The following is a 23,253-nucleotide window of genomic DNA, read 5'->3' as shown; positions in this document are numbered from 1 at the left end:
GATTCAAACATCGGGATTTCTACACATGGTGCTTTTGCTCAGCTATGCTAGCCGTTGGCTGCCTTCAGCCTCCACGAGTTTGCACCGCCACTAGTGCCGGTGCATGCGTCGGGACGGCAAAAACTAACAGCGTTATCTCATCACAACTAACAAGGGAGCCAATCTACTATTTTCAGCATGCATGCTCCCTATATCCAACGGCGGTCGGCCTATGCACAGCTAGCCATGCGGTTAGAAAATCCGCGTCGATATATATATGTATACATATATATATATATATATATATATATATATATATATATATATAGGACATATTCATACTACACCCGGGTGTAGTTACTCCCACGTGTGTTTCACACAATCTAGATAGTATCTATCATACCAAAGAGTATATACATGTAGTATGAAGTATATAAGAATATTTTAGTAGTATATATACTACTTTGTACGTAGTATGTACATTTTTTTACGTACACTCTATCTTTATGTATAAATATGCATGTATTTCAGATATATAGTGCAAACCATGAGCTCATTTAATTTTTTTTCACCAAATTTGGTTTGGAGTATCTTAGATACGATATACGAACATACTCAAATCGATAAAGTATGGTATATACTTCCGTATGGTCGTATATGAGACATGGGTGTAGTTACACCCAGGAGTAGGAAGTATTTATCCTATATATATATATATATATATATATATATATATATATATATATATATAGGTCTCGCTATTCTCGAACCGGTTCGAGAATAACTATTCTCGAACCCTTTCCGAACTTCCTAACTTATCGCATGCGAACTTCCCGTGAGTCTTCATATTTTCGCGTCCCACGTCCCGCTCGCGTCCCGCTCCCGCGCGCGTGTGAACTTCCTACGAGACAACGAACCGTTACGTGTCCCACCTCCCGCTCGCACCCACCTCCTCCGTGCTCGCTCCCCACCCCTCCCCGCTCGCTCCCGATCTCTTCCATGGCGATTTCCTCCCTGCTCGCTCCCGAGCTCTTCCCTGCTCGCTGCCGATCTCCTCACTCGCTCGATTCCTATCGGAGAACTTCGTCGACGGCGGCTCCTCATCTCCGTGCTCTCCTCCGACGTTTCACCGACGAATTTGTTCTCCACGGCTGCACCGCAGATCGTCAATATTCTGCGGCACAGTTATTCCATGCTAGCTCTACGCTGCTCTTATCTTCTTTTTATCCTCAGCTGCAGATTTGTTTTCTGATGGCTGTCACACAGGTCCGCCGTCCTTCTTCGTTAAATCTTCTACGTTCATGGCTCCGCCCTTACTCCTCCGGGTGGTTTTTGGGTATGTCTCCTCCATGGTTTTGTTGATTGATAGGTTCTGCTTGATCCTAATACACGATTTCTTCACAGATCTATGTTACTGCTTAGTTCATTTTTTGCGCATGCTCCTGTAGTCATTTTTTCTCACTTGATGCAGTGATGACGCGGTGGCCTTCATTCTTACACTTGATGTAGCAACATAATCCAGATTTTTTTTTTGGCATCTTTTTTGTTTTTTCATACGCTCTAGTGAATGTTTTTTGTTTGTTATAACTAATGAACTTCTTTAATTTTATGATGTGAACTACCGATATGCATGAACTTTTCTCGGTTTCCTGTTTGATTTTCATGATACGGATAAGTTGGGGCCTCTGTTTTTCATGTAAATCTACTTTTGAGCATGTATGTATTTACGTGTTAGTAAACTGTGAACTTCTCATTTTAATGTACAAAACAGATTCGGGAGGTAGCATGGAATAAAAGTAATTACCTAGGGAAGGTGGGGGGGGGGGGGTTGGGGGGGGACCCCCCCCCCATACTAAATGAGTGAACTTCTTGCGTTTTCAGAAGTGCACTTCGTATTGTGGTGGGGAACTCCCATCCTCCATATTTTAGGAAATCAATAAATGGTTTTAAAACATAGTCAAATACTTTTTTTTAAGTTGAGTGAACTCCTGACTGTTTTTCATGTAAATCTACATTGAGCATATATGTATTTCTCTGTTAGTAAGCTGTGAACTTCTCATTAATGTACAAAACCGAGTCGGGGGCTAGCATGGAATAAAATTAATTAGTTAGGGAGGGAGGGGGGGGGGTTGGGGGGGACCCCCCCCATACTCGGAAATGAATAAAAGGAATTTAACAAATGTTAAAAACAGAGTAAAATACCTTTTTTAAAACGAGTGAACTCCTTGCGGTTTCAGAAGTGCACTTCGTATTGTTTGTGGGGAACTCCCATCTGCCATTTTTAGGAAATCAATAAATGGTTTTAAAACATAGTCAAATACTTTTTTTTCAATTGAGTGAACTCCTGAACTGTTTTATTAAGTGCACTTCGTAATGGTTGTGTGGTCGGTGCGTTTTGACCCCCCACCATATAATTTTTCCTTTTTTCACATAAAGTGAATCGCAGTCGCAGTTTCATGTGAACTTCCTGTCGTTTCTATCTGACTGACATAGGTAACGTTTAGTGTTTTTTTATTATTGTTGCCTCTTTTTTTTTATTGCAGTTATTTCTTGCAGTTATTTCCCAACCCCCCTTTTTTACTCCGCTTGTCTGTGCCTTCGTCTTCTCTCTCCCCACTTCCCACTCGCAGACGGAAACTGCTCCATCCTCTCCGCAATGGCGGCGGCGCTCTAGGTAACTGCTGCCTCCCGCATGGTTTTCCTCTCCCCCGTCCCTTGTTCTTATTCCTTTTTTCTACTCGAAACCCACCATTTCCCCTTTGTTCTAAACCCTAGGTCCGCTGCAGTTACCTCGTCCTCGCCGTCTTCGGTGTTTGCCGGCGATATTTCCCCGTTCGGCCGGCGGTTGGAACTCCGGCCGCTCCTCTGATTCGTCTCGCGGTGGTTCTACTTCGTCCCAGACGGGCTGCTCGTCTTCAAATTTTGGGTTGGGAGTCCGTCCCTCTTTTCTATTTTCCTGGTGATGGATAAGGATTCTCCGACCGGTGGTGGAGGTTTGTTTTCGGTTTTGTAAATTCATGTTTTTTTTGCGTTGTCAACAATGAAATAAACATATTATTTGTAATGTTTTGTCTCGTTTCGTCCTATGATTTGACCACTTTTTTTTGTGTGCTAGGGTTTGCTTCGTAGGCTTTTGATCTGTGTTATAATTCCCTGTGGTCACCATTTATTTGTTGTGTCTATTTATGTGTTTTCTATATAGGACATGTTATGAATTACTTGTCATTTAAATGAACTCACTATATTAATTATGTTCATTCTCTGTATTTATAATCTTTCTTTTCATGTATAGGCTGTTTTTTTAAGTGAATCATGAAATTAACATTTTTGCTGTACATAGGAAGTATAAGTCTGAACATTTGTTCTTTTTTTTTTATGTGTTTGATAGTGAACTTTTTTGTTTTTTTTTTGTTTATTGTTTTTTTAGGCAAGGTTTTTGATCATGTTGATGATTGTGGTGATGCTGTGTTTTCTGGGTTGGGGAATCTACCTTCTAATGTGACAGATGATGCTGATGATTCAGGTTAGCAACATACATATGTGAACCTCACAAACATATTCTAGTGAACTTCCTTTTTCCGCAATGCATACAATCTTTTTTTGTTTACATGTCCTTTTTTGTGTTTTTGTTTTGTGTTTATGCAGATGACCGGACTATAAGAGAATCTCTCGGATTTGCTGAACCAGGATTTTGCTTGCATATTCTTCGACAGAGTGTACCGCGGTTCTTAGATATCCCCTGTTTTTGATAGGACTCTCGCTGTGGAGAAGGGTAACATGGGCAGCCACTGTCTTTGATTATACTCCTCTTCGGCAAGTTCTTGAATCGAAACAGATTGAAGCTACACCTGTGATGGAAGAAACCCAATCTCAATCTGTGGTTGGTACTCAAATAGTTACTCAGGATTATATGGTTGAAGAACAGCTTGCGAAGGAAAAGGAGAGACAAGCTGCTAAATTTGCTCAGCACCAGGAGAAATTGACTACATATTACCGGAAATACCCTGCGAAAGCAAAGTCTGCTAAGGGTAATGCCGTTGTCCATGATGTTCCACGTGACGGCGAGGGTGCTGAAAGCACACGTGATGAATGTGCTGCGTTGAAACTATTCCTCCTAAAGTGAGGAAAGAAAGGGGTGTTTGCAGGGAAGTTTAAAGAGAATTCACCTTTGGCGAAAGGCTGCTGCTGCTGCTGCCCGTGCCGAAATCCTGTGCGGCCAGACATACTCCCCAGCTACCACTCAAGATGATGTTGCTGCTGACAAGGTTAGTTTTTTTATGTTCTTTTTTGTTTATTCTGTTAAATACCTTTTTTGTCCACTTTTACATAGTTGTACCATTGTGAACTTCTCTTTTTGTTATTTTTTTAAATCTGCTGCTACTGTGCAGGGTACAAATCCTGTGCGGCGCAGCCTCGCGTTCTTGCTATCTGTTCGGTCCACGGTTGCTTCTAAACGAGTTTCATCTCTCGGGAAATCACGTCTTGGTCACCGTAAACGTAAGATTGATGTCGATGAGACATATGTCCCAATTCCATCGAAGATGGTGTTGCTCGCTGGCAAGGTTATTTTGTTTGTTCATTTTTACATAATTGTACCACTCGTGAACTTCTTTGTTTATTGAATCCGAACTGTTCCCTTTCTATGCATCTCATTTTATGTAGTGCAATGCTAAGAAGAGTCGTACGGATGTGGTTAGCGATGAATCGGACTTTGAAGCTCCTGCCAAGGTTAGTGTAGTATGAACTTCGTGTTCATGTTGGTGTGAACTTCCTTTTCTCATTAATTTTTTTTGTGGTTTCTATACCAGGTCAAGAAAGTTGGTAGGAAGCCGAGCCCTTCTAAACCTGTTGTTTCGGAAGGTGATTCGAAGAAAGTTTTGAAAAGGCCGACAAAGAAAACCATGGCTAGGAAGAGGAAGGCAGTTGAAGATCTTGATGGTGAGAAGACGCGTTTTCGAGCAAACTATTCGCTGTTCTCTCGGTGAAGTGCGTACGTGCTGCAGCAATGTTAAAAGATCATCACGGATTGAAGGTTGAGCAAGCTGGTTTTGGCTGTGTTTTTCGGTGGGTCCTGGAGGGTAACATATCACGTGTTCTCATGTGTTATTTGATGAAGACTATTGACACTTCTACCATGAAGTTGGCTTGTGGATCCGCGAGTTCTAGAGGTTAATAGAGACGGTGTTCATCGGGTGTTTGGTTTTCCTATAGGAGGTGATACTCCTATATCGCTCGTGAATCTGGACATGACGAGTCATTGGCTCTTTTGAAACAAGAGCTTGGGTTCGAAAGCAATGCTAGTATAGAGCCTAAAGATCTGCGTAAATTGTTGTCCGATCTTGTTGAAGACCCCGAGAAGGAAGATTTGGTCGTTAAGGTCTTCTTTGCCATTCTTTTTAGCAAGCTCATATGTCCTGGTTCAGCCTACCCGTGTCGGTAGGGAAGGCTGCAATGCTTGTGAACATGGATTATGATAAGATGGCAAAGATGGATTATTGCCAGCTTGTTGTTGATGAGTTGAAACGAGCTGCTACTAAATATCAAGACCCCGATATCCCTCGAGTCAGGTTAGAAGGGTGTGCTCGTTATCCCCACCGTTATGTATCTTGACGAAGCATTTTCTTACCACCACATTCCGTCATGCATACTCGAACTCCTCGCGCAAACTTTCTGCATGAGAAGCCGCTCAAGGCTATTTACAAAATGGACATTGAAAGGAATGGTGGACCGAGTTGATGAAGTACAAGTTTGGCAGAATTGTGGTTAGTTTTTTCAAGCTGTAACCCTTTTTTTATGTGGCATCCGATCTTCATACTACATCGCAAGTGAACTTCCTAAGTCTTTTTATTTTTATTTTTTATGTTGCATCTCAATATTTTTTTTTGTATCCCAAGTGAACTTACCTAGTTTTGTATATATTTTTTTAATTGTTATCTGATCTTCATACTACTTTATGCATCATCTGAACTTCAGTTTTTCTGCTAAGTGAACTCCTTTATTACAATGCAGTGGAAAGGCCGCAACCAAATTGCTTATTCATATCGGTATCGTGTGGAAGATCTAATGGTTGATCTCAATGAGGGCACCCATCGCAGCGGAGCCTGATGTTGGCATTGCCAATGAACATCCTGCTTGGAGGTCATTGCGAGATGCCATTTTCGCAACTTGCCGATGTCAACACGAAAGACAAGCACCGATCCGCTTCAACTAGTGATGGGAAGCCTTCTGCTGGTGTTATTGATGAGATTGGATCACCTGTTGCATAAAGTTGAGTATCTCTCTCGCACGATTCCGACTACGACCGATCGTGTGAAACAATTTCAAGGTCGGCTTGCTGATGGTACTTTCCCAGTTTTGAAGCATTGGATGAACAGGCAAAGCGTGAAACATCGCTCCTTGATAGCTTGAGGGGTGCTTTGTCTTTAATGCGCACGGGTTTTCTTGATTTTGGTATGAATCGGGACTTTTTGTGCAAGCGAGTATGAGAGCCGTGTTAATGTATCAGGCAATAATAATGTTGACAGTAATGTTCTGAAGAATATTTATGCTTCTGGTGAAGATGTTGATGCAGGACTTGGTCAGTCAGCTGCTGAAGCTGAGGTATTTTTTTTTCCTTCTTGAACTTATGTCCATCCATCTTTATGTGAACTTTCTTTGTTTATTTCTTTTTGTGCTTATATATATATGTTAACTTCTGTGTTTTTTCATGTGAACTTCCTTTATCTTTTTGTTTTTGCTATTCTCTTATTTTTTTACAGGAAGATGCTAGGATTGCTGAGGAAAATGCATCTCAGAGTTCCGGAGATGGTGATGACGCACGTGCGAATGATGATTTTGTTCGTCCGCCAACCCCTCAATGTCCTCCGGCTTTTTCTCGGTGACCATGTTGGAGATGTAGTTTTTGATAAATCACCTCCTGTAGGCTGAGGTATTTTTTCTTTTTTGGATTTTTGCTTTTTTATTTCTTTTATAGGTGGGCTTTTTTTTGTTTTGTGTATATGAACTACTCCATTTTCTACATCTCGAACTTCGTTTTTTTTGTTGTTTGTTGGCGAGTAAATGATAAATGTGTTGAGAAAGGTGGTCCGCTCGATGACAAGTGATGACAATTCATCTCGTTGATCGTTATTACGTCAAGCATAATTTTGTACGACCGAGCAACCCACCGTAACTCCTCCTTTAGATGACAGTGATGGTAATTACGGTGGTTCTCGTGACAAAGTTGCTGATCATTATTCTGAGGAAGACGTTGTTGGAAAGGGAATTTATTTCCTGAGAAAGTTGTATATTCTCGTGGCGACAAAGATGCTGAACACCATGTTGAAGAAGGTGCAATTCCCGAAGATCTTGTAACATGTCGGGATGGAAAGGATGCGAAGGATGCTGCCCAACTACCCGGCGTTGGTGCGAGTTGTTTCGAAACATGTGCTGAGTTTGCTTGATGATGTTGGTGTATTACCAGCTGCTACGGTTTGTAAGTCCGATTTTGCGCATGATCGTGAGGAAGTAGTTATTGCCGCTGCACGGGTAGAACTGCTTGATACTGAAGCCAATATAGAGCGCAGCACTGGTGCTGATGATGATGACAAGAATCAGTTTCAGGCCGGAGATAGCTATGGATGCGATGCCTCTGATTCGATCGAGCAGTCGAGCTCAATCTTTGAAGAATCAAGCGATGACTTGAGCGCTTCTATTGAAGAATCTCCGCAAGAGTTAGGCAAGGATATCCGAATGGGGACATACGGTTCTCCTACCCCACACACACCCTCCCCTAATGCTAGCCCGTTTTTTTATTTTCTTTTATGTTTTACTCCTCCCATATCTCTTATCTAAAACCTTTTCCTTTTTGTTTTTTTGGTTCTTTTTATGGGGGGAGGGGTGGTGTGGGGTGCTTTATGTATATGTATTTTGTTTTTGCTGGTTTGGCATCATGTTCCATGTAAGACACTTTTTAATGCTATGTAATACGGCATGAGTTCATGTCGTAGCTTTCATTTCTGCATGTATATGATCGACCGGGGGGTGCGATATCTTTGTGTGTGTATATTTTTTGGTGGTACCCTTCATCGATCAACTCTGGGTTTTCCGGACATCCAAGATTCACGCACCACGTTTTTTGTATATGTGAACTTCGTAATATCATCATATGAACTTCCTTGTTGTTCTTACATTTTCTCTCGTCCTCTCTTATTTTTTGCGGACTCTAGTTTATGTTCGACGCCTCCATCGTCTCGCCCAACCTATGATGATTAAAATCAAAGAAGTATACGAAAGCGTTTGCAAGTTGAGGAAACATCCCATAAGAAGGTTCTATCTCGTTTTTTTAGGTTTTTGGCTTTTTATTTTTTGTTTTGTTTTCTTTTTTTTAATTTTTGTTTTTTTGTCCTCTTTTCTTTGTGTTTTTTTCTGCAGTAAGAAGACCCTTTTCAGGAATGATCATTGTGATTGCACGGTCGGACAAATTGCTGAAGCTTTTAAACCCAACGGTTTTCTTTGTTCTCTAACTGTATCTGTTGGAACATACTTGCTTGGTCAGAAGTACAAGAATTCTGATAAAATGGTGGTGCCTTACAATTGTTCTGTAAGTTATTTTTGTAGTTATTTTTCCATTCTTTTTTATCATTTTTTTTGTTAATGTAGGTGCTTATTTTTCTCCTACTTTTCTGTTTTTTTTACCTTTTGTTTTCATTGTTATTTTTGCAGAGGCAGATTTTTGAAAGAAATCTGGATTCTCGGCTTGTTCGTAAGATTTTCAGCGTTGATGCTCCGGAACGTTTGGATCACAAGAAAGTGGTAATGACTGTTGTCTTTTTTCTTCTTCTTATACATATGAACTTCACTATGTATGGCATGTGGACTTCCTACTTTTTTCTCCCCTGTTCTACATGTTACTAAAATAGTGTACTTTTTCATACTTCTAACATGTCCTTTTTTATTTTATCATCTAAATGGCAGATTCTTTTTGCTACCTTTGATCCTCCTGATCCATCTGCACCACAAGCTCCTGGTCACTTTTGTGTTGTTGCTTTGAACCTTGAGAAAGAGCGTTTTGAATTGCTTGATTCGTTACGCGATATTAATGATCCGGATGGTAAGAAGTCTGTTACATACAATGGCATCCGGTATCAAGAAGTTATGGATGTTAGCAGGGAATTCAAAGGGTGATCATTTTCATCCAAAATCCATCGACCACTTCAAGCTTCACTATGTTAATTCTCCAAGACGAGCAAGCTGCGTAAGCGTTTTCCCCTTTTTTCCTTTGTTTTTGCCTTTTTTATTCCGTATACATTGACTTCAGTTTTTTTTTGACTAATACATTTTTGTTTTTGTTTTTGTTTTTTGCAGCCATGATTGCGGGTTCTTCATGTTTCAGATCCTCCAGTCTTACGATGGCGAAAGCATGTGCTTGTTCGATCAAAAAGACATTCTAAACATCAGGATGACCATGTTATATAGTCAGGCTGACGGTGGAGACTTCAATATCGATTTGAAAGATGTGTTAGGTGTTGATCCTGGTATGATTTTTTATGTTTTCGCAAAATATATCGCTGGCTATGCTCTATAACACATGTTTTTTGGACTGCACTTCGTTTTGGTAATTTTTGTTTTTTGATACACAAGTGAACTTCCTGGTTTTGTATACTTTTCATGCGGGTCCATCTCTTGGTATCGAGGAAGACAATTTCTCACTTTTTGAGACTCGGTCATTCACACCGAAGTTCGGATTATTCCCGAAGAGAATTTTGATAGTCTTGTAAGCAAGACAAAGAAGATTATCCGGAGGCTGCATTCCAACACCGGAAAATCTTCTAGCAAAAAGGTTCCCGACACTTGCAGAGAAGGGGAAGGCTGATGTAGTTTTGCTCGACGACGATGATGATTCCGATGACTTTGTCACTCAGCTTGGTAAGCGACTTCATCGCGAAGCCCATTACAAAGGATGTTCGGCACTGTTCTCCGACTAGCGGTGATGATTTTGAAACTCGAAGCCCGAGCAGTCTAGTGCTAAAAATCTGGTTCTTTCGAATAAAAGGCCTACTAAATTGTCCAATAAGTTCGGGGAAGAAGTCCCAAACTTTGTACCATATGTGTTTCCTCATTTATCCAAGGCCAAGCAGATGATGGAGTTAATTCTAAGCAAGGAGTACATCAAAGCGCATGGAAGGTATGTTTTTCATACTTATTTTATTACTTAGTTTATTTATTTTTGTGCCATATGAACTTAAAACAATGTGCTAAGTGAACTTCCCTAGTTCTTTATTTGTTACTTTTCGTTTATGAGAGTTCCATATTTTTATATATGCTAAGTGAACTTCCCTAGTTTTATATAAAAATTTTTTTTGCCTTTTGTATGTGTGTGCGAGTGTCCCCCTGGTGAAGTTCAGCAATCCTTTTGATGATCCTGTTTTAATTGATGCCAAATACATGTATAAACTGTTTGGCCGCTCGTGAAATGTTGGAATCCGACATGATGGATCGTATCATCAATTACCGGAAGGATGATCCAGGGATGAAATATATTTTTGAATCCGGTTCCCGTGTTTTGATGTCACCTCATACTATCCCTGTAGGTTTTTTCAACGAGATAAAAATTTATTTTTCACATATACCTTTTTATGCATATACTTATTTTGTATACTTTCTTTTTTTTGGGTTGTGTTTTTTCCTTTGTTTTTTGTGCAGTACTTGCTTGATTTTGCACCATTCAAGCTAAGGGACAAGCAATGGTAATCCATTACCGAGACCACCTTTTGATGTGAAGTCTCGCTGCTAACATGTTCAAGCATTATGTTCGGCCTAATGAAAATTTGTCGAAAGCAAAGTTGGTATGCTTTTTAATCTGAACCTCTTCATTTTGCTGTAGTGAACTTCCTTTTTTTAGGGCTTACATGCGTGCTTTTTTCTAAACAAATTTGGGTTGTTGCTGAACAGATCATCATCCCTCATTTCATGCATGATCATCACTCTGTCTATGTTATGAACAAGTACACTGGTACGTTGGACATCCTTGACACTAGGAGGTATACTGGTCTGGCACATACTTCAAGGAGTCGGCATCACGAGGATCGTGTTGAGATTGTACGTTATTTTCTTTTCATCATTTCTTCGTTTACTTTTTCACTGCAATTATTTTTACTATTTTTATGTGAACCCATCTGTTAATATAATGTGAACTTCCCAGCTTTTTTTTATGTGTTTTAAGCTGCCGCAACCATTCAAACTTTTTTGTGTGTACTGATATGTTAGTACAATATGAACTTCCGAGCTTTTTTATGCGATTCAACTGCTGAAACCATTTTTCACTGTGTGTGAACTGATTTTGTTAGTACAATATGAACTTCCTAGCTATTTTTTATATATAATTTCTTAAACTGCTGAAACCATCCATAGTTTGTGTCAACTGATATGTCAGTAGCATGTGAACTTCCCGAGCTTTTTGTGTTTCTCTTTTTTGTTTTTTTAACTCGCTCAAACCATTCACTATTTTTTGTTTTTGTTTTTGCAGATTAGTAGGATGGTGGCCTTGATTAAACATGTGTATGGTGTTGCAGATTTTAACAAATATAATGGTAATATACGAGTGGGAGGTTGTTGTCGACGTGTGTTCATATCCAAAGACTCCAAGCACAAGGCCCTAATGAGTGTGGCTTCTATGCTTTAAGAATGTGCGCTACATATGGCGGTGATAAGATTGCCGATAATATTAAAAACCGGGATGTAAGTGTAGTGCTCGTCTCTTTTTTCTCTATATGGCTCTTTTGTCTCTTTTTTACGAGTTTTTCTTATGCTTTTTTTGTTGCATTCCTTATTTGTCTACCAGCGGCGTGTTGAGGATTGGAAAGCTGAGTACATGTATCAGCTCCTTTTTCATCCCAAGAATGAAATTCTGGTGGGGGAGTGGCCTAGTATGTTGAAAGATCTCATGCTGCTTATTGGTCTAGGTTCGCGAGACAACCCGAGCAAGCATTGGGATCTGCATGATGATGATATGATTCAGTTTTTCCCAATTAATAGTTGATAGGAAATTCAACATTTTTTTTTAGTGAACTGAACTTCTCATTATGTGATTGAATTCAGGATCCAGATTTAATTAGTGAGGATATCTTCTTTCGTTTTTCAAAACAGCAAACTGTACACAAATCTGTTGCTGTTTTTGTCATTAATGAACTTCTCTGTCATCACAGTGCGAACTTCTTTTGTTTTTTACCAGTTATGTGTGTAATAGTATTCCCATATTCATTCGTTTTTTCTCAATGCAAACTGTACTATTATTACTGTACGATCGTAAATGTTTTTTCCCTTAGGAACTTCGTGAACTTAAACTTCTTAATCTTTTTCATTCATAAGCGAACTTCACACTCACTCGTGTGAACTTCTTCATAAGGAAGCATTTTTATTACATCATCAATACTGAAACAACCATAATTGTTCTCGGTGTGTCGATACAAAACATAAGGTTCAATAAAGTAAAATGGTACATAAGTTTATTTTCATAGCAAATTTTTTAGACTCAGTTGCTAAGACGTGTCACGAAGCATCCGAGTTCTCTTGTTCCGTCGTAGAAGCAGAACATGCAGATATCTCCATCTTTTATTTCGCACCCATGACTACATCCGGCCAATTTGTTGTTATCATCTGCATGTCCAGTTGCAACTTTGTTTATCCGCACTCGTGTACCAACCCATGCATTTGTGTTGGAGGTTATTGGAATTGTTGTTGGAACCGTGAGATAATTCTTTAGGTGTTCTTCAGTGTATTCCTTATTGAAAGTCTGCATGAAACACATGAAATTGAATATCATAGCAATGTAACAACTGATCTCACTATGCAAATAGTTTGAAAGTTAACATGAAACATTTTTTGTGTTTCTTCCGTAAGTGAACTTCACATTTTATTTTATCTGAACTTCTGGAAGCATGTAAATATCGGAGTACTGTTGCAGTTTTAGAAAGTTAGTAAATACATGATTGTTCAGTCAATACAACATATGTAATACAGGTAGTGTATGAAATAAGTTTTGGAAGTTGGCGGTTTAGTATTACCATTTTGCCCCTCGTGAGGTTGTTCGTTGTCTTCCCCATCTTGCATACATAATATGGGATTTGTGGCTTGTAGTCAATTACTTGCCTTTTCAGATGATTCAGATTTGCCTTAGTCAGTTCAACTTCATTTCCGAAGTGGCAGTGCTTGTCAAAGAATTCCATTCCATAAATTGTTGGACCTTCACAAAAATAAGCACATTTTTTAAGTTCCATAAAGTATTTTTGAAATCATTCTATCTTTTATTACCTCTTAACCAGGTCTCTTCATCGCTTTCGCTGTCGCTGAGGATGATGTACGATGGACCAGCAGCCCATTCCTGTCACAAGATTCCAACATAAAACATATATTGTACTAACTCGGACCGCTGCACTTATTTAAACCGAACTTCCACTTTTTAGTCTCGCATGTTTTTTGTTATACTTTGTCTACATTTTAAACTCCAACTTTTTTATTCTATATTTTTAAGTTTTCCATCACAGTCTACTAATGCCGCCGGATACAGGTTGTACATTTTTATACATGTTGTTTCACAAGTGAGCTTCTCGGAAGTTCTTATCTGAACTTCGTTTTTTTGTTCATCAGTGTCTGTATTCCCCCCCCCTGCGTACCATTTCTTTTATTTGATACTTTTTGATAGATCCATCGTAAGTAAAGCATTTTTTGAAGTAGTCTGTAAGTTATCATTTTGTTAAGTTGTTAGATCTTTGTTTTTTATAATAACCGAGAGTCAAAACCACTTTTAATGAATGATTTCGGAGAGGGAAATGCGAGTGCGAATAAATGAGTAGATGGAAGGGGATGGGTGTGGGTGTGGGTGTGTGAGACGCACCTTCTTTTCGGTATGTAATCCCTTCGCTTCTCTTACCCTTGATTACTTTTGCAGATCTTTGCTAGACTTCTCTTTTTCTTTCTCTGTTCTTGTCCTCCCCTTTTTCTTTTCCTTCGATTTCTTCTCCGTTGGATGGAGTGGTGGAGTTGGGTATGGCCGAGGCGTGGTTTTGGTGGGTGGGGGTGCGGTGGGTTGGTGTCGAACGTGGTTTTTATTCAGGTTTTTTACTCTATGCGCCAACGTCTGCACTGTTATCACGTGAACTTCTCGTTTTGTTTTTATGTTTAAACCTTTTTTTGTCCGTCTTGCATGTGAACTCACCCTGGACTCGGATAAGATTCGTTTGTTTGTTATCCCGCAGGATTGTTTGTTATCTGTGTTTCTTTTCTCGGCTGTTTTCTTTTTTGTTTTTTGTTTTGGATATGTATTGTTAGTTTCCTGAATTCGCGGATCACGACGTGTTTGTTACATCTCAATCTATAAATACAGGTCTTTTCTTTTCTCGTTCGGTGCACGTGAATCACCAATCCTTTCTTCTTTTCTTTTTCTTCTGTCCACCGATTGCATGGCAAAAGCTCCTTTTTCCCACGAGTACACCCTCCCCTGCCATGGCACAACCACTATGAAGGTTTTGTACACGAATGCAGCAGCTTAGTGTTGAGGAGTGGATCGCCAATGCTCGAAGCTTCCCTCGATTATTCTGCTAGGAAGATCGTTGGTCTTGATGTTGAGTATGATAGACTCAGTGGTACCTATTTCAATCCGAAGAAAGCTGCTGTGATCCAGCTATGTGTTGGCACTGATGTTCTTGTGTACCACATATGCCATGCCGATGAGTGGAGTGAAAGTTTGTATCGGTTTCTTCATGGCTATAGGTACATTTTTGCTTGGGTTTTGCACCGCAGAAGACCGCAACGTTCTCTCACGTTCAAAGTTATATTGTCATAATCTGAAGGATATCCAGGCAATATGGAGAGATCCGGACAACAAGAAGAAACCTCAAGGCCTGAAGGATGTTGCTGGAGCTATTATAGATCCAATCTATCTTGAGATGAAGGATGGTTTTGGAAGGAGAGAGCACAGGATGTGGGTTGATCCGCCGCCTCTACCGCCAAAGCATTTGGAATATGCTGCACGGGATGCATATGCAACGTACGAGGTTTTTCGAAGGCTCGATGTGTTTGAGAGGGGCTTCTTCGCCTTATTCAAACACCCTGAGAAGAAGCGTGGCAGGATTGGTGAAGAATTTAGTTTTGTAGGGACATTTTTCTTTTTTTTCCTATGATCAGATTGTAATCGTTTATTTTCCCCTACATTGTTTTTTAGGTTTTATGTTTAAGAGAACTCCTTGTTTGGTTAGATCTGAACTTCGCACTCATTTTTTTTACTTTATGTTTCCATTCACATTTATTCATTTTATAATACAATGAAGATGTCCCTATTTTTTACTTGTTTTTTGTTTTAATCTATTTTACAACGCAAATAGAATGTGAGGACTTCAGCTGTTGATATCTGAACTTCTTTTTTTTGTATGTGTGTTTTTGTTTAATTTTCGTACTACCTTTTTTTCACCCTTCATTAATAGTGAACTTCGTTTGATAATTGGCTGTGAACTTCCTACTGTTAAATATGTTTTTAATCAACATGCACGTGATCAACTGTCCAGCAGTTTGAATTATGATATATTTATTCTCACAACATCTTGTAAGTAGTATGTGAGGACTTCGCGACTGTTTGATATCCGAACTTCTTTTTTTGCATGTGTGTTTTTGTTTAATTTTCGTACTACCTTTTTTTCACCCTTCATAAATAGTGAACTTCGGTGATAATTGGCTGTGAACTTCCTACTCGTTAAATATGTTTTAATCAACATGCACGTGGTCAATCTGTCCAGACAGCTTGAATTATGATATATTTATTCTCACAACATCTTGTGTAGAGGTTTAAAATAAATGATATTTTTTACGACATTTCCTTTTGTTTCAAATTTGTATCAGCTGGAAGTAGCACGAACAAATAGTGAACTTCAGCAGTATATTAATGTAATTTTTCGTCGATAACTAACTACATATCTCTTTTTCAATATACAAGTGACGTCTCCATAGTTTTTTGAGCAATTCCTATTCTATTTTTCCTTTTTTATGTCTACCTCTTCCTGGTACTCCTTCTTATAGCTGCTGGTGTAGTTTGTGTTTTCTTCTTGTTCTTCTCCTTGCTTCTATCTTCCATTGTGTTGCTATCATTTTCCGTTGATCTGCGGGTGTAATAGCTGTTCCTCAAGCTGCCTTCTTGCGCAAGTTCCGGAGTTGTGTCCCCTTATCTTATTGCATGAACTGCAAACTTTCACCCCTTGTGGTTTCACTATCGCACTATCACTTTTTTGTCGTTCAACAATCTGTTGTTGTAGTATCTTTTCCCTGTTGGGGCATGTTGATGCGTAGTGTCCTAGCCTCAGGTTGCACACGCTGCATTTCCTTCGTCCTCCCTTTTTATTTAACTTTTCCAGTTTGTCATCCACATCCGGTGTTTCTTGTGTATCTTCTTGCTCAGCGATATCTTCATCCTCATCTTCTTGCTCATATTCTTCATCATCCGTCTCATCTTCGAAGCATTCACCCTCATCTGTGTCCAGCTTTTCCTCTTCATCATTCTCCGGAATGTCGTTGGCGAGCAAGCAAGTTTCTTATGCGCACCTTGATATTTGCTGAAGATGTCTGTAGGCCCATACACCTTCTTATGTGTTTCCAAGAGTTTTTTAGCCAGCTGCCTTGCCTTGCGGGTTCTTGAATTGTGGCCATCGATTTTATTGCATGTTCCGCATATTCTTGTACCTTTCGGTCTCCCGTATTCATCTAGCTCGGTTCCGGACGGGCAGGTGCGTGGGGTTTGCATTTTCCATTCCTCCTTGCAGCATTCGTAGTCTTGCTTCCTTTTGTTATTGCAAGTAGTGGAGGTCTGTATATCTGCATATGGATCATTGTCCTCATTCCGAGGAATGTCGTTGTGCTCGCCTGATTTCTCGTGTTGTGTTTTCTTGGTTCGATGACTCGCTCATTGTTCTCCATCTCTCGCATCCTCATTATTCTCCATCTCTCGCATCCTCATTATTCTCCGGCTCGCATCCTCATTGTCCAGGTTTGTATTGGCATCTCCGAAGGCGAGATAATGCTATTTGGAATTTTGCTTCCGAAGTGCATCCTTTGTTTATAATTTTAACTCGCTTCACCGTAAAGGATTGTTCGTCCGTATTCAATTGAAGTCCCATCATCTCGTTGTTGTCCTGTAGTCTCGCGGTTGTAATCGTGGTTTGTCATCGCATCTTTGGTGTATCTCTGGAGTATATACTTGCTTGGTATCTCATCCAGGCGAAGGTGCTCAAAGACAGCTATGACATGGTGGCAGAACAACCCTGTGTGTGCATAAAGTTAACATTAGCTCGGTTAATTTTTTTATTCTTTCGTGTCAACAATTACTTTTTTTACACGCATCTGTAGTGTAATACAACCAAAAGCAATTGCTGAAAGAGGCTTTTTTTTTACCTGTATGTTCCCACAGTTTACATTCGCATTCATAGCGGCCTTCAACTTCATCTGCTAGCACTCTGAACTCATGTCTTGACCAAGCGAATTCTTTACTCGATTGTAGTGATGCACAAGGTAAATGTTGGGATTATCCTGGGAAGTCTTAATGCGGAAAGTCTGTCGCTGTGATATTGCCGCTCCCGGAAAACCGAGTACACCGCCCGTGTGTACTTATCCATCACACCGTGCCTCGAAGCCATACCTGGTGATCTGTTTTCCTTGTGCCTCGCAATTTTGATTTTTTGTCGGTGGAAAAGTCATTTGCTTTTGAACATGAAACATAAGATAACTTTTATATAGATATATGAACCCCAGAACTAATCAGATGTGAACTTCCATAACATGTGCATACTTTTTTGTATCGAAAACAGATGACACTTTTTGTGTACAGAAGAACCACTGACCAAACAGTTGTGAACTTCCATAACATCTGCATAGTCTTTTTTCCTTTTTTTTTATGTTCTCATCCTATGTGTTTCCAAATTATTGAAGCATATTTTTTTACATTAACATAAAAAAGGAAATCGATCACTCACCGTTGATGCATTTGCCTCTGCATTCTCTGCTTCATGCCTTGCTCGTATGCGAGTTGTTAACTTGCTTAGCAAAAATGTGGAGGTTGTCTCGTTCGGTGACAAAACCCCTTTTCAAGCACAAAGTTCATGCTCTCGCTTCTCCGTGTTGAAGTCATGCGTGCACGTAAAACTTCCTTCCAAGTAAGCTGATATCCACAATTTCCTTTCAGCCCATAAGTTAATCATGACATTTATATCATGCAGATTGTACTCTTCAATCAAAGCCTTCCACGCATCTTCAAACTCAGATGGCATTAGGGGATGGTTCAAAATTGCAGTCAGCTTATCCTTCAAATCAGGGAATAGTTTATAAAGCTTCTTCAGCGGGTCCTTATGCTTGTTCATTATGTGCCATCTACATAACTTATGTAGAGTCCGTTTCAAAATTTTAGGTATTGCTTTTGCCATTGCTGGGCATTGATCCGAACAATTATTAGGAAAAAACACATCGGGTATAATGCAAGCAAACTTCACAAAAACAAAACAAAGGTGAACTTCAAGCAAATTAAATATCTTTTATTTTTTCGTGTTGCGGGGGTGTAAACATCTGAACTTCGTGTGTATTTTGTTATGAACTACAACCGAAGGTACAAACAGGAGGATAGATTCCGATTTTCTCCAAACCTCGTAAGTATGCAGATTGGTTGTTTACCGCCCATGCATTCAAGGAATCTGCTGAATACCCATTTGAAGGACTCCTCCGACTCGTTTCCCATCAACGCAACACCAAAGATTGTTGACTCGCAAGTGGTTGTTTACGCCGACAAATACCGCAAGGGGCAAGTGGTGCTTGTTCGACTTGTAAGTAGTATCGAAAGTTATGCAATCTCCAAAATCTGCATATGCTGCCCTTGAGCTAGCATTAGACCAGAAAACATTTTCCAGTCTGTTTTCGTCATCAACCTTGTAGTCATAGAAGAAATTTTCATTCTCCTTCTTCATGTCTTCAAAGAATTTGAACATATTCTGCACCTCATTCATGGACTCCTTCCTCGTGTTTTCTGCTTTCCTGCAAAAATAAATTTGTTTGTTATTTTTTTTTTGGTTTTGCTTTTTTCTTTTCCCTGTTTTTAATGTAAGTTTTCATTTTATATATAAAGGAGGGGGGAGTACTTACATGTTCAGTATGTCTCTGTTGTGGCAGCCAATCTTATCACGGCCCCCATGCAGCCTTGTAAGCAGGCCCATTATGTTTACATGTTTTATATTGCTGAACTGAAGGTCTTTTACCAACCCCTTCAATGTTGGATCCACCTTTTTGTGAGAACGCATGAAAACTAGCATTGATGGGCTTAACAGACAGGGTATGGTTGTGCTGAAGTGTAATGTCCTTGACAATGCATGTACCATCACTCCTCTCTTTCAATCTCATAAAGGCCTTGCACCCAGTTCTTTTGGTCATCTTGTCACGCTCGTCGGTCTTCCTCGTTGACACTTTGGCGGTGTGCACCTTCTCGTACACATCTCAAGTAACGCCTGCTCTTGTTGTGCTTGTCCTTTCCTTATCCCAAACCCTGTGTGCTTTGCATATGTATTGTAAAATACATATGCGTCTTTGAATGTGCTAAATTCTTGACCAATGGATGGTATCAGGTCCGGATCAAGATCTGCAGCCTGCAAATTGCCACGGTTTTGTTATCGCATTTTTTTTTGTTTTTTATAATACATATGTTATTTGTATGTTAACTTCAGGAAATAGGTCAAGTGAACTTCCTAAAATTTAATAAAAAATAAGAACATGGACTTCTTAAAGTCATCCGAACTTTTTTCACGTAAAAACTGTTGCACATGAATATCGAGAACATATCAACTATACATTTCATATAACAAACCGAGCATGTGAACTTCCTAAAAATCAGCTGAACTTTTATCATGGATATAGTGTTCACGAACTTTCCAAATCATATCAATTGTTTTTTCTAAAGATATAGCATGTGAACTTTTATCAAGCAATATATAAATTGAACTTACGTGTGTGTATGTTCGCGGCTCTGCGAGGGTGGCTCTATCATCCGGTACTATGGGGCATGGCGGTGTGACTTTTGGTACATGGCGAGTGGATCTCGAGGCGGCATATGACTTGATTGAGTGCCTCGACGATCTTGGTGTATGTTGTCACTTTGACCATCCCCATAATCGCGTTCGTTGTTCGTAAGCATCATTGCTAGAAGACGACTTTTGCCCACCTGTCCCTGTTCACATCGTTGCTTCCAGCTGTGGTTGTTGTAGATGTACTTGTAGATTGCCGTTTTCGTGGCCGACGGAACGTTGCATTACTAGCAAATATCTCCTCGGTGCACTTTATTGGAGAACGGGGTTTTTTGGTGGACCCGACCAACACATAATATCCTCATCATCATCCGTTGATGTTGTGGTATCCCGCTTCCTTTTCTCGTTATCCATGTCATCTTGTTCTTGGATTTTCCGATTGAAATTCCTTTCAACGGCAGCAGCATTTGTCTTTCTCTTGGGATTGCGGAACACCGGCTGGATAAATGAAACTGGCTCATCACAAGCATATGGGAGTCATTGGAGGCTTTTTAGGGCCCGACCGACTGATTATCTCGTCGTCACTGCTCGTTCTCGATTCTTTGCCGTGCAGTAGCAGAACCTGGTAAGTTTTTTAACATGTGAACTTCTTGAACATTGGGACTAGAACTTTTATACATAAAACTTTGTCTGATGTCTTCAAAAAACTAAAACAAGTAGAGTTAACCGCCAAACAATGTAATATGAACTTCCTGCATACATGCTAACCTGCATACTTATTTTTTCGTTTTGTCTGTTTTAATTTATTTATAACCGAAGTGAACTCCATGAAACTGTTTTTAAGAACTTCCCGGTAAAATACATAAGTTTTCTTCTTTCCTACAATAGACTCTGCATGTGAACTTCCAGTCTCAATTCACACGAGCTCTGCTCTTATGTTCTACTCTAAACAAAATCCGAGTGGAGGTGAACTTCCAATATTTTTTTCATATAGAACCTACTAGTTTCTCTTTTTTGTTTTACATTGTTGGACGGAAAAGCATTAAAATAGTCATGTGAACTTCCAACACTAAATTCATATGAACTTTTTTCACGATGATCCGAAGTGTTCCTTTTTTGTGCGAGTGATGGACGCAAAAAGCGATAAGTGAATTATGTGAACTTCCTGGTTTTTATTGTTACCTCATGCTCTGCTGGCTTCTTTTTGGAGCTTGGCTGGTTTGAATTTGGAGGGTGCTCTGCCGATCTGCGTCGAATTGGAGCCATTACTGCTTGTAAGGAGGCTGGATCTCGCCGTTCTCCGCCGCTGGGTCCTTCGCGTCGCCTACCGCCGCCGTTCGCGTCCGTCGCGGGCTCCCTCGTGTCGGCTCCCGCGGCCGCTCGCTCGATCTCGCCGACCAGGTAGCGGGCTTCGATCGTCTTCGTGTCCGTCGCGGGCTCCCTCGCGGCGGCTACCGCCGCCGCTCGCTCGCCCGCGCCGACCGGGTAGCAGGCTTTGATCGTCTTCGTGTCCGTCGCGAGCTCCCTCGCGTCGGCTACCGCCGCCGCTCGCTCGCCCGCGCCGACCAGGTAGCAGGTTTCGCTCGTGGAGCTGGTTGATCTCCGCTCGAGGCGGGGCGCGAGTGTTTTTACGAGGGGACGAGGGAGTTCACTTCCTAAACGAACCGGTATCGGTCGGCGGGAGTTGGGGAGTTCGGTTCGGACGGGGAGAGGTGGCCGAGCGGGATTAGGGGGGTTCTAGAATAGCTATTCTAGAACCACTCTTAAGGGGGGTTCGAGAATAGTTGGGCTCTATATATATATATATATATATATATATATATATATATATATATATATATATATATATATATTGTCCTAACTATATTGTTGTGTACGCTATTATGCAGAATGAAGATTAGGGAATGCATAATAAGGAACATCCATGATGTTGGGTTCATTGACCCACAAATCGTTAATGCATATGTGTTACAAAAACACCCCGCCGACGTGGAGCAAGACATGTGGCTTTTTCTTACAAAGCAGCAACTCAAAAGTGAAATTCTATTTCCTTTCCATTTTGGGTGAGTGTTTCTGTCTTGAGCACATTATCTTTTGTTTACTCCATGCATGGTATGTGGCTAATCGATGAGTTATGCATGACTATGCATGTATCGTGTCCGCAGGTTCCACTGGATTCTGCTAGTAATTCAATTTCACACCTCCTCAGTTCTCGTCATCGACTCTCTGAATATGGATCCAAAGCTTTGGGTCTACATGAGAAAAATGATGCAAAAGTAATTATTTTCATTCATTTGCGCTCGATATCGATCGGCCTATTTCGTTCATTTCCTAATATCAAGTAACTAATAACTCTCTTGTTCATTTAATTTTCTTTGTCTCGTAGGGTTTGGAGACGGTTCGCAGATGAGAAGGTCGGTGAATTCAAAAAAGAGCTAGAATTTAAAAGGGCAGTGACTGGGGATATTCAGCCACCGAGGACCAATCTATGTGAATACTATGTTTGTGAGATGATCCGGAGATACACCACTGAGCGGCAGCCGTCTGATAACAACGTCAAGAGGAATAACCTCCGGAAGACGCTTAGTCCAGAAGCTCGCTTCCGACCACTTCAAGAGGAACTAGCAGGATGGTTCATGAGGGAAGTCCTCCATCCTAAAGGAGAACACTATTACGAGGATGTAGAACTGTGAATGAAGTAAATTATGTATGGAAACTCGTTCAAAATTGTATATGGTCATCCGATATTGAATATATATTGTATAATCCTCTTGAATTTTCTTGGTTCTAATTTCAAATTTGTTTGAAATTGTACATTCATATGCATGTATATAGTACCATAGAATATGTGTACTGAAACTTCTTCAAAATTAAAATAAAACACAAAATAAAATATAAAAGAAATAAAACAATTACAAACTAAAAAGAAACCAGATTTAGGGGGGGGGGAACCTGCGGAGGCCTTTAGTCGCGGTTGGCCAGGAGAACCGCGACTAAAGGTCCTCCGCCCCGACGGACTGCTGGCGGCCACGTGGACGTGCCTTTAGTCGTGATTCGTAAGCAACCGCGACTAAAGGGGGGGCCTTTAGTCGCGCTTCATTAGTCCCGGTTGCGCAACCACGACTAATGGCAGTTGCGAACCGGGACTAAAGCCCCTTTTTCGACCAGTGTGATCTTGACGAGTTGTGGGACTGTTTTGCCAACGCTGACTGCAGGCTTTTTCTTAGCTTTCTCTTTTTGAGCCTTACGGTTTGCC

General features: G+C 40.3%; 1 long non-coding RNA gene across 1 annotated transcript; it reads left to right on the top strand.

The window, feature by feature from the left end:
- The first annotated feature begins 1,261 nt into the window (after positions 1–1,261).
- On the top strand, positions 1,262–2,810 carry LOC124691152. Its single transcript, XR_006998811.1, has 3 exons — positions 1,262–1,315; positions 2,610–2,653; positions 2,755–2,810. It is a non-coding gene; the product is annotated as an uncharacterized LOC124691152 (long non-coding RNA).
- Positions 2,811–23,253: the final 20,443 nt, after the last annotated feature.

Source organism: Lolium rigidum, chromosome 2, assembly GCF_022539505.1.
Source record: "Lolium rigidum isolate FL_2022 chromosome 2, APGP_CSIRO_Lrig_0.1, whole genome shotgun sequence".
Taxonomy (NCBI): Eukaryota; Viridiplantae; Streptophyta; class Magnoliopsida; order Poales; family Poaceae; genus Lolium; species Lolium rigidum.
This window is presented reverse-complemented; position numbering and strand designations above follow the sequence as displayed.